We start from the raw sequence: 10,429 nt of genomic DNA, 5'->3' as shown, positions 1-10,429 counted from the left end.
GGTCTATAACCAATTTGTTGTGACAATAAGGAGGGAAGGAGAATTAGTTAATTAGAACTAAAATAACAACTACTCCTCCAGACATTGTGCAATGAAGTACATGACTGGGATGCCAGCCTGCAGTAGTGGATGTCACCTTGAGTACTGTTATTTAATTGTCATGTCTTCACAGGCACAAACACATCCTTACAGATAGATGCAAGGCATATTACAACATACATTGAAGTTTGGGTGTGGAGTCAAAGGTCTGTGCAGCTGCTACAAACTTGGAGAATGCAAAACAATTGTAAACTTCAGTGGATTATTTTTTCTCATAGAATCAATTAGGGTGCAAAAACCTGGATTCAACTTCAAAATTTCCTGTATTTTTGGTGAAATATTGCAGCAGTGAAGACAAGTAATCTTAGCAGCAGAGATTACTCTGGTTACAGAAATTTCCAGTATTGTAGACAACTGGCCATAGTGTTGATCGGACATTTTCTTTAGAAAATAAACCTCTAGATTCTAAAACGATGTAGTTTTATTTTTTCTAATTAATTTAGTGTAGTACCACATGAGATTTGATGGGTTTTTTTTTGTTTGTTTTCCTTTTTTTCAGGAAACTTATGGAAGCATGCAGGGGAAAAACAAAATACCATTAATTTTGCTCTGACTTATATATCTCTTTTTCCTGGATCCCCAATTTTTCAAATTTTACTTCACAGACTTACAGAGAAATATAGCCTTATTACTCATTACCTCCAATACATGCAGTTATCCTTCTTAGGCAGTATCTCAAGGGCAAACTGTAATTGACTGGGAGCAGGAGCATGCATGAGCACTGAAGTATGTCAGTGTCTGACTGGAGTACATTGGTATATAAGTAGATCCTATAAGACTCCAACGGTTGCCTGAAACCTCACAATAGGTTTTCTTATGAGTTATCTGCAATGACCTAAACATGTTATAATTTGAGTTACACTGGGAGAAAGCCTTTCTCAAAGTTGCACAGTGTTCTAATCCATATCCATGCACAGGACAGTAAACTGACTTTGCATTCTACTGCAATCGTTAGAGAAGAGCTGTCCCACAGATAAGCCATTGTGACAAATTTTTATTTCATCTTACAGGCACTAACATTTCATAACAGCTCCTAATTCTGATGCTTCAGACAAGTGTAAGATATTTTACTGATTGTGGAAAAAAAATTCTTTCTTTTGAATGGGAGAATGATGGAAGCAGCTTGATAGTCATTCCCTCTGGAATTAAATGAATAAGATCCTAGTTGTCTAATTTATCCAAGATCCATGGTGTCCATAGACCTGCAATAAAGATGAACTTGGGTTTAGGATTATAATTTTCATAAATTTACCTTAAGTTTCTAGATGGATAAAACCAAGGCTGGTCAATATCTAGAAATTTCCCTTGGTTTAATGTCAAGTCATTAAAATATCTGTTGATTTCATGACAGCACACACATTAGCCTGAGATTAGCAAAAAGTGCATCTGCATTTTTGCCCTTTTATAGTTTCTGATACATTTTATTCTTAGAGCAAAATTTATGTTATGCAAAAGTTACATTAAAAGAATTTTACAGTAATCTACTGAAAATAACCAAAGTATATACATATATAAAAGCATAGTATGGTACTTTTATAAATGTATGTATTTTTTAATATGCTTTTTTCCAAGTACCATTTTCTCACTGCATGAAACATTGTCTTGGAATTTCAAATACAAGGCAAAAATGCATTTTAAACTCTAATTTGTCCATAACCATTGTCATTGAACAAAGACAAAGCTAGTTTTGAAGCATGCTCTATAATAACAAGATTGATAATAACACATACTGAATGCATAAGTAAAATGCCAACGACTGGAAGATTAACGCTTTCTCTTGATTTCATGGAACACATTTCACAGCTGGTATTTCAGCAAAAGCACACTTTGTGCAAAAATGTGTTGCCAAGGAAAAAAATTCATTTTAAAAGCTTTTTTTTTTTCCTTTATCAGTTTTTTGTTTCAGAGTACCAAAGGGCTGATGGAGAATATTTTGGTTTAAAGCATATAAAAAAGAAACTGATTCCTTTAATAGACTTAATCAACTAATCCTTTTCTTTCCTCAATAAACTGGCTTTTATTTTCTAAAAGCACATTGGGTGTAGAGGCATATTGGGTGTAGAAGTTGAAGAACATGGAAAAGTTAAACTTCTGTTGCTCATGCCTAGATTCATTAAAGTACAGCACATCCTTGACCTGGAAATCAATAGTCCCCCCTTCTTCCTCTTCCATCCTTCCTTCCATTGCTTTCCCTGATGCTCTCATTTCCAAGTGCTCTACAGTCCTGTAACTCTTATCTCCTATTTGCCCATAAAAGTAAATACAAATTATTCTTTGAATCTTTCCCAAGTTGATGTTACGTGATGCTTCAGAATGGTGGATAGGGTGAGGTTTAAGAAAGCTTTCACCCAAATTAACCTTTAGCCAGTGCTCCAATGTAGCAGCTCCAGCTTTCAGAGCACCAACTCTTGGCCCCATGGAGGCCAGGGTTAGAACTTTATTATTTTCTACAGGGTCAGTATTTAATCTTGAGTTTATGGCCAAATAGGAAATATACCAAAACAATTTTCCCTTACACATGCAGAGGATTTCTCAAGCTTTTTGGTAGAAAAATCAGTGTTTTTCTATGTACTCCTTCATATAGGATATGTTTTTTATTTCAAGAAATGTGAAAAATTATAGCTTCTGCGAGTATTTGCAGGCTGTTTTTTTCCTGGTTAAGGGACCTCTGTGAGCCAAGTGGCATATAAGCTCGAGAGGAGACATAAAAGTATTGGGAATTTTCAATATAGTTTTTCCCATTTCCTTTTATGGACCGTCATGAATAATTTTCTAGCAGATGTAAGGTACATTGTTGAACTTGAGAGGGACATTCAGTACTTCACTGCAGCAGTTGTGACCAGAGGATCTTTTGTGCAGCTTCCAAAAAATCATTTATTCACAAATTGACCAGAAAAGTGAGTAACTGACAAACCAAAGAGCATATTAGAAAGATGCTCTTGTTGACAGTGTCAGTTTTATTCTTTTTGGCTTATGCAATGTTGGAGGGTCTCTTGGGCAGCACAGTATCAGTGACATTCAAGGTACTAGTTTGGAGGCAATTGCTTTAAAAAACTCAGCCTCTAGGAATTCCTGAAGATATATTCAGGAAATGGATCAACTGATATTCGTCAATGGAACAACTCTATCATTTAGAAGTTTCCAGATGAAGTGAGAGAAAATGTGATTGTAAAGACCAGCTACATTAACTATTATCTGAAGAACAATATAAATAACTCATGGGAGTGAAAAAGCCGGTCCAAGGGGATTAGATTTTAGCAAAATGTCCAGAAAAAAAAAAAAAAAAAAAAAAAAAAAAAAAAAAGCAGAAATAAACTCCAAAACCACTCTGTGATGCATAAAACACTGACCAAGAATATAACACCAAGAATAACCAAGAATATAATGGTTTGGATTATTACCTCTGATAATTCAAGCTACACTTCATGTTTATGACCCTCAACTTTCTAAAGCTTTCATAAAAAATACTGAATAAACTCTACAAGCATATTAGCTTACTATTGCTATTGCAATGTCTCTAAAATGCAATGTACACTTGTTTCTATTACACTTCTAGATCAGAAAAAGTGAAAAAATTTCACTTTTTTTTTTTTATTTTCAGCACCCAGCCTTGTAAGAGATAAACTACTACAGACTCCCAATCTTTAGATATATATCAATATATTACAGTTAATAACTATACTGATAAAAATGGTGTCCATGAAGGTAAGGCCTGAATATTAGCTCTATTGTGCAGAGAGAGGTCATTCTGAGTTCTCAATAGTCCCTTTCACTGCACCTTAATCCCCACTTAATCCCCTGGCTATTATGGGCCCACAGTTTTCACACATTGCTTTGCCAGCATACATCAATCCTGGTCTGTGAAGTATCCCCTGTTATTCCTGTTCCACATCTTTCTTTAGGAGAAAAATATATGTCATTCTTAATGGTACAGTGAAATCTGTAATATGGATAAACTGCACACGGGGTCAGATTGAAGCCATTAAAATTATTTTCACTATGGGTCCTGATGCAGAATTGGAACACTAATCTCCAGAGATAAAGGGTATCTAGCTGATTTACCACTTTAGTCCCCATTTTTATCTTTGATATTATTATGTGTTTGCTCTGTAACTTTCATCTATATTCTAGACCCTTGGGCATTCAGAAGATCTTGGAAACATAACTGTATCAAACGTGCTGTGTCTGACTGATAGCTCTGAAGTGTTCAGAGCATACCTTCATTATCCAAAATGGAATTAGCTGACTTTTTGTAGCTCAGATTATATTGATATGAAATAGGCTATTATACAGTAGGAATACAGCATTTTAAAAACTTGTGGAAGGGACACAATGCTTACTAGTTTTGTATTGATTTCTCCAAGCAGGAATTTTGATTAAAACCTAATTTCAAGCTGGGTTAAGTTTCTCTAAGATTGAATGAAACTTTCTATTAGTTCAATTACTACACACCAAAGAGCAAGATAGCATTCAAAGAATAGCAGCTTTTTCAGAGGGATTTCTAGATCACTGAGATTCTCTTAAGAACAGTTTCTAGGATTTACAACATGCATTCCAAAAAACCTCAAAGCTTGATGTATCACTTTAAAATTATTCCTTTCCTCCTTATAGTTAGTAACATTGATTTTCATTTCTTCTTGTCAGTGGAATAGTTGGAAGAATACAGATATTGCACACTTTTCTTTGCATGCCTGTATAGTTTCTTCTACATAGAAATAAAGAGATTTTAAACATTTGGAATATCTAAATTAGAGAGGCAATTAAAAGAAAAAAAAGTGTCATTTTTCTTATGGTTGAAGTCTGGCAATGAATTCAATGACTTCACTATATCCTAAAGGGATACTGAGTGTGAAGAACAACACTTCTGGAGACAGGTATTGAAGCGTTGCATAAATCATGGTCTCCTGGAACAGTGGATGTAAACTCTTTTGATGGTTCACTGAAAAATCTTTCAGTGGCCATTAGGTATAAGAAATGCTGTTTTCCTCCCTTTCTATTTGTCTTGGATGAAGCATGTAATGACTAAGACATTGATTAGTGATTTGGGAGAACTTGCAAGAGGAAGAAAAAAGGAGAAAAGGTATAGCAAAGGAACTGCAGTTTCTGACAAACACCTCAAGAGAGAAGCTATGATTCATTTGTCATTGTCATTTTTCCATCACTTATTTTCAGATATCTGCCATAGCATGATCTTATTGTCAACAAATATCAGTACATAAAGTATTGCATGTGGTTATGGGCACAAACCCCTGTAATGGCTAGAAGACTTGCTTTTGGTACAGAAATGTTTAGGATAAATTCTAAAATTTTGTTCCTCTAATTGTATCACAGAAGATCCACTGAATGTAAAATATTTCTCAATAAGTGTCTTTATCAATTTATTCTTCCGAGGCATAGGTATCATACCCAGAGTTCTGATTGCTACTCTAAACAAGGCTACTGCTAGTCAGAACATGCCAATCTTTTATCAATTTTAATTCCACAGCATTTTAATTCCACAGGTTGCGATATGTCACAGCTCTTTCTGAGTCTTTGGGTGACCTAGTGCTTCATCTACAGAAAGATAATTATATGCATCTAAATCCTACATACAAAAATGCTTATGCTTTTAACTGTGCTTAAGATCTTTTTGTTCCCTACAGTTTCCTCCAGAGGGGAAGTGGAGAGGGAGCTGTAAATTACCTCTCTGGGATCAAATGCTGAGACATATGGGAATGGTTCAAAGTGTCACCAGCTGAAATTCCAACTGGACATACCTTTACCAAGAGGGTAGTCAAACTCTGCAACAGGATTCCTGGAGACGTGACAAGCCTGTCAGAGTTTAAGACACACGTGGGTGATGTCCTTAACAGCATTTTTAACTTTTGGTCAGCCCTCAATTAGTCAGGCAGTTTGATTAGGTGATGGTTACAAATTCCTTTCAACTGAAATAGTGTAGTCTATTCTATTCTAGTCTAATTTAGTCTTTTCTATGGATCTCCTGGAAGTGTTCATAATTAATCCATATTTCTTTAAGTATTAAAAACATGTTAATGTGAATGAAATTCTTTATGTATATTATTGACTGAAGTCCTCTGGTTAACTTATATACATAAAAGTTACAGACTCAAGAAGAATCAAAGTAAGTTTTTTTATACCACCTGTCAGACAACTCATTCCTTCTTTCCTAGGAATATCAGATGCATCTTCAGCTGGAGAATGGCTAGGTTTTTTTGAAGAAAACTTAATGGATGAAAGGGGAACAAGGGAAATAAAAATACTTGAAAAACCCAAGTCAGATAACCTACAAATATCCCCAGGTAATAAAAACATCAGAAAAGCTTCACCCCACAACAAGCCAAGAAACCAAACATCAATTTATAAAAATCACTGTGATGGAGGAAAGGTATTGAGCGAGTTAACTGTGAAGCTGTTAGCACTGCTCCTTGTGCTATTTCAAGTCTACTTTCTGTACAATTGTTGCTACTGAACTGATCCATGGGAAAAGTGAAATCTAAAACTGCAGAATCTAGTCGGATTGCCTCTCCACTCGGTCTGCAGTTCTATGTTGATACTCTTTGACACAGACCCTTGTGCAGTTTACTGTGGTGAGAGGAAAGCAGCATTACTCTGAGGACCTGGAAATTTTAGGAAGGACAGAAATTAATATATTTAAGATACTAATTAGGAGCTGTTTATAGTCACAAAAGAATAGTGAGAACAAAGCCCTCCCCCAAGCCATCTGTAGGCAATGTAATGTGACATTATGAATTACATGTATAAGACATTATGAAATAATTACCTGCTTTTATGACAATTGAATTCGCTGTCCTTGGAGGTCCTTGTGAATCTTTATTTGGTGTCTGTCTGATCACAACAGTGGGAAGGGTGCTTCTGCCTTCTGCCCTTGTCTGAGACTGAAACTCAATTTATCTTTATTGCACAATCATCTAACATTTGAATTTTTTTGGTTTTTTTACTTGCCCTTTTTTAACATTTGTGATTTAAAAAATGTTTTATAGCAATTACATGTTTTTTCACACAAGATTTTCATGTTTTTTATCACATCAAAATAAAATTTAATTTTATTTGAGTCAAATCTAAACTCATAGAACAAGGAGATTCAGAGTCAGACACAAGATATTTCTTCATCCCTGTTTTAACACAGGATATTATGATAATAGGTGGGCACTTAGCAAACCTAGAAATTTTGTTGTGCAACTGTGCATTTTAATGAAGTTAGAGACACAAAAGTAACGCACTGTAAAGAAGGGACAGAAGGGTTTCCCATAATAACTTTGCTATGTCATGTTGGTAGCACGGTAGCAGCTAAATAAATATGGATGCTTAATGGAGTATACTGCTCGAGCATTGTATATCAAATTAATGGCCCTGTTCATAACTTGCATTAAATTTTCCATCATCTTGTCTTAAGACTGGAGGCGATTTTTTTAAGTTGCTATGAGGTGTTCTTTTTTTTTCACCTTCCTCTCTCTGTACCAAGATTAAGCACGATATTCTGAGATGGCATAAATTGTATCACTCTTCTGAAGGCAATGAAGCAATTCAAATTTACACTAACTGAAGATTTGTCCAATTAAAATTAAGATCCTGATCTCTAAAGGGATGTAGGTACACAGTTTCTCTGTCTGCAGCTAGATTTGGGAGTGTGAGAACATTTTAGGATTTAGGTAAAGGTGACTTATTTGTACAGCTCATTTCTGTAATTGAAAAATTTTATTTCCTTGTTAAGGGAAGCAATTCCTCTTGGATCATACACAGGTTGCCAGGCTGTGAAAGATAGGATACAAGTAATTATAAATAAGCCACTTTTGTACACTGACAGTAAAAAGGAAAAGAAAGCAAAACCAAAAAGTGACTAGCCAAAAAAATCATATAATGAACACCACAAACAAAACAAAACAAAATAAACTACCACACAAAAATCCTCAGTTTTAAATTCAAGAATAGTGTCTATTCATGTGCAGTATTCACATTATGTATCAACTGAAATAGCCATGCCTAGGACAAATACAATTTAATAATTCATTATATCATACTATGATATTACTATGCAATGTTCTGCATAGTTCCCAAGTGCAAGGTTCTAGGCCTTAGCACTGGAAACACAATGTACTGTCAATGATTGACTCTATTCCTGAAATAACAAAAAAAGTGTACGAGAGCAGTTGTGGACCCTTACTTGACTTCATATAGTTTCTCCTTTCACAGAACTTTACTAAATAATCAAAATGGGTTTATAAGCCCTGAATGATGACATGAAATCCCAGAGTCATTTGTCTGCAATCAAACAATGTGACCTTTACATAAACTTGAAGTCCTGACAGTCACAATGACTGCAGATCAGGGCATCACTGCGCTAGCAGATGTTTGCAATTGTCCTTGTTCCACCACGTCTCTAACGACACACAATTGTCTTGAGGGAAAAACGAAAAGCCAACTTAATTTAAGGATCGAAAAAGTGTTTGTTTGAGCAAATTAAAAGAAGATAGACAAAGCAGACAGTATGAGATCTCTAAATAAGGCAAATCTTTAGGGATGAATTAGTTTGACTATATCGTTCATTAGGCTTACAGAAAAATAGAGCTGCCAAAAGTATATAACAATATGAATGAGTATATCTCTTCATGTTTTGCTGTTTCATCTCAATCAATATTAAGTTAATATTAACTCAACATATATCTAGCTGTTCCTAAATGTATTTCAGATTCACTTCCCTGCAATGAAAGATGCTTTCATTTTCTGCTTCACATAGCACAAAGGGATGCATTTGCATCATACCTTCCTCATTTCACCTCACCTTCCAACACTGTTATTATTTTGGAGACATCCTGTTTCCAGTGATTTACAAGTCTATAATTGTGTTCACGGGCCAGAAGGAAAAAAACATACATCAAGTTAACAGCAATTTTGTTACTGACTTTTAAGAAATTAAAGAATTGAGGGCAAAAGGCAAAAGAAAACTTTCTTAAAATATTTTCATTAGTATATTTTTCACTTGAACATTTTTGAAAGGTTGTTTCATCAGGAGTTTATTTGCTGTATGGTGTAGTAAAATATCTCATATAGAGTTACATTTTGAAATAATTTTATATAGTGCTTTTAGAGTTGTATTTCATTTCCCCCCTTTCCTCCATACTTCCCTCTACTCTCTGTTATATTACGACTGTTTGGGAGGTAGATTAATGACTTAATGCATCCTCGTATTTTGATCTCTTGTCAAGGTGTAACCCAGCATTTGTTGGTATCAATGTTAAAAAAAAAAAAGGACTTTTTAAACACAGATGTTTCTTTTTTACAAAGTCTTAGAACTACAGAAGAAACAATGTCAACTAACAAAAGAGAACATTGAAAACAATCTATTTTTTAAACCTCACAAATCCAAGAGCCCTCTCTACCTTCTCTTCACTGTAGAATATAAACCTGCAAAGTAGCAAATGCTGTAAATTGCACACAGCAGCATTTCAACTATTTGGCTTTCTGAGGACTGGAAATTCCACATGAATCTTTCCAGTACTAAGAAATATTTCCTTCTGCAATTTATTGGATGGGAATTTTCTGTCAATTTTTTTTTTTTTAATACTAAAAAGTCAAACCAATGTTTAAGGAAGAAAAGGTTTTAAGATTTTCAAATCCAAAAACTGTTGGCACACTTTCTGAGCTTGTACCTCAAATATGAAATGTCCTTCTATCAAGTGGTCTAAAGAACTCCTTCCCACCCCACCTCCAAGAAGTTAATATGCTTAACAGTGTGCATGTACACACACACAGACACACTCACAAATCTATAATGTTTCAATTATCATTCTTTACATCTCTTTCAGATGTTGTATTCCAGGTAGAAAAGGCTATGAAACAGCAGCCTAGTATCTGGCTAGGCCAATCCAGACACTGATTTAGCATCAGGCCACCAAGCAAAAGCATCATCTCCTTTGTTTCACTTCCACATCTCTACAATAACTAAATCACTCCTTCAAAAACTGTTTGATACTAAATACATTTAATGCATGAGAGTAAAAAAGTTGAATAACTTAACGCACCCCAGAAAAGAATGTTGGCATTGGAATAGCCACCTAAAACAGAAACTGACAGAAAATGCCAGTTACACTAGGGAGTGGACTTCACTGTCTGCTACAGGGAAAGTCTATCAAGTCACTGCCATTCTAACCCGGGAAAGGGAAACTGGTGAGATGGGGCTGTTTCCTACCTGTAAATCTGGAAATGGGTCTGACTCTGACATATTATTGGCTTAACAAAAGTAGATTTAACCATAGTATAACATAATAAGCAAATCACACTAATCAGCCCAGCTAAAATTTTTCATTACTAG

At 34.9% G+C, this 10,429-nt stretch overlaps 1 long non-coding RNA gene across 1 annotated transcript; it reads left to right on the top strand.

The window, feature by feature from the left end:
• The first annotated feature begins 3,672 nt into the window (after positions 1-3,672).
• Positions 3,673-8,304, top strand: LOC146767383 (uncharacterized). The gene is made up of 2 exons (XR_014955726.1): positions 3,673-5,931; positions 6,270-8,304. It is a non-coding gene; the product is annotated as an uncharacterized LOC146767383 (long non-coding RNA).
• The last annotated feature ends 2,125 nt before the right edge of the window (positions 8,305-10,429 follow it).

This window comes from Lonchura striata, chromosome 5, assembly GCF_050655825.1.
Source record: "Lonchura striata isolate lonStrDom1 chromosome 5, ASM5065582v1, whole genome shotgun sequence".
In the NCBI taxonomy this organism is placed as follows: Eukaryota; Metazoa; Chordata; class Aves; order Passeriformes; family Estrildidae; genus Lonchura; species Lonchura striata.
The sequence above is the reverse complement of the archived record's forward strand: the minus strand, read 5'-3'. Positions and strand labels throughout refer to the sequence as shown.